The sequence below is a fragment of the Triticum dicoccoides genome, chromosome 2B (genome assembly GCF_002162155.2).
Source record: "Triticum dicoccoides isolate Atlit2015 ecotype Zavitan chromosome 2B, WEW_v2.0, whole genome shotgun sequence".
NCBI classification, from domain to species: Eukaryota; Viridiplantae; Streptophyta; class Magnoliopsida; order Poales; family Poaceae; genus Triticum; species Triticum dicoccoides.
The window spans coordinates 391,560,324-391,562,731 of NC_041383.1; positions in this window are offsets into that span (position 1 = coordinate 391,560,324).

Here is a 2,408-nt window from a genome sequence, read left to right on the forward strand (position 1 = left end):
CGTCCTTGCCCAGGAAATGGCCGGATCGCGCGCCTCCACGCCTCTCGGCGCCCGTCCCCGCCGTCCCGGACCTCCCCTGCATCTCGGCTGCCCCACGCTGCCCTCTGCTCGTCGGAGACCTTGGCGCCGCCGGCCTCCTCGAGCGCTACCTCGAGCCCCGCTGCCAATTCCCTACAGCGCACGTGAGCACGCACCCCCTCTATCCTCGTCCCTCCCGGTCACCACGCGCCCCGCCGTCCGCCTCTGCCTGCTGTTGCCGCTGCGTTGCTGTTGCTGTCGCGCCGCCGCCCGCATCATGACCCGCTCGCCCTTGGGCGCCCACCTGCGTGTGGTCGCGCCCTCTCCCGCGCAGGCCTGCTCTCGCCGCCGCGCCACTGCCTCAAGCTGCTGCCGCTGCCTCCCCTACTGCTAGCTGCTGCCGCTGCCTCCCCTACTGCTAGCTGACCGTGCTCGCCCCTGCTGATCCCCCGCTCGCCCCTGCTGACCGTGCTGCCCGTCGCGGCGCTCTTCGCGCCGGTCGTCGTTGCCTCCCTCCGCCGCTCGCCCCGCGCTGCCTCCCGCTTGCCGCTGCCGCCCTGCTATTGCTGTGTCGTGCCGCCCGCACTGGCCTCCCACGGCCGCCTGCCGCTGACCGCGGCTCGGCCGTGCCCGTGCCGGCCGGCTGCACGGGTCGCGCCTCGCTGGCGGGCTGTGGTTTCGCCCGCAGCCGCACCCGCGCACCCAGCGCCCTGTAAGTCCCATGGGGCCTACGACTAGTGGGCCCCATGCCCCCTCCCCCAACCAAGAAAAAGAGAGATAAAAAAAGGAAAATAAAATCTTTATCTTTATCTTTACCTAATAATAAAGCAAATTTGGTTTCTTTTGTCCGTCATGGCATGTTTTTAGAAAAGTTCCTCTATTTCAGAGAATTCAACCCGCAGTCTTGTTATAAGTTAAAATGAAACGTTATTTTTGTATTTTACATAAAAGTCCCTATCTTTTCTTGAAATCAACCTGTCGTCCGGATTTAAGTCACACCCGAACCGTTATTTTACATTTTTCGAAACCCCCCTCTATTTTAGGTAATTCATCCACGGATCATATTTAAGTCAAACAAATGCTTTTTAAAATCAACCATATCTTTTAAACCGTAACACCGATTTGAACATGCTGTATAGGAAATTTGATTAGAAAAATATGTAAAATATGAATATGAGATTATTTTTACCTGTTAAGTATTTTTATATATTATTTTGGAATATATTTGAGTCAAACCAAATGATTTTCTAAATTATCTGTATCTTTTAAACCGTAACTTCGATTTTAACATATTATATATGAAATTTTATTAGAAAAATGTGTGGAATCTAAATATGATGTTAATTTTACCTGTTAAATATTTTTAAAATATTGTTATGGAAGCAAACTTATAATTTATAGCGCAAGATCCGTTTTTTTCATAACGGCGGCGATCCGGATTGCAAATAAATACCCGACTATAATCATATACGGAAAAAAAACATCGATAAGTATACGTGCATACCTCTGAAAAATGTTGCAAGGGAAAACAACACATTTCTCATCGCGAGAGTGAGAGAAAGCGAGTGAGAGAGAGAGAGGGGGGGAGAGAGAGAGAGGGAGAGGGAGGAGAGAGGGGGAGAGAGACGCCTTAGGATTAACCATATTCAACACACATTTTTTGTTGTTTTCTGTGAACACCGAGGCCATCATCAGCGAGGGTGAGAAGGAGGATAAGCGGCAACACAAATATGATGCCTCGCAAAAATAAAGGAGATGGACCTATTGTGGTCTTGAGTGATGGTTGTTGAGTTAAGAGTGTGTGTTATGTTTTCTCTTCCGTTGCAACGCATGGGCTCTTTTGCTAGTAAGTAATAAACATAGTTAATTAATTAACTTAATTAAGACGGTTTAATTAACCTAATCACTTCGTTAATCTAATTAACTATATTTTAGTTAGCCTGTGCCAATGGCGGTGGGACCCACATGCCAGTTTGACTAAGTCAATTGTCTGGTTGACTGTTGATATCACCCTAACATCATGCTGACATCATAAGTGCATTTTCTAATTAAATTAATTCTAAAAATGAATTAAACCTTTATAAATTAATATAAAATAAACCGTAAATCAGATGAAAATCCTTTGTACATGAAAGTTGCTCAGAATGACGAGACGAATCCGATATGCAGCCCGTCCGTCAGCCACACATCCCTAGCATAGCGAACGTGCAACATTTCACCTCCGGTTCATCTGTCCGAAAACGCGAAGCACCGGGGATACTTTCCCGGATATTTCCCCCCTTCGCCGGTATCACCTACTACCACGTTAGGGCACAACTAGCACCGCTCTTTGTCATGTCATGCTTATGGTTGCATTATATTTATTGTTTCTTCCCCCCTCTTCTCTCCGG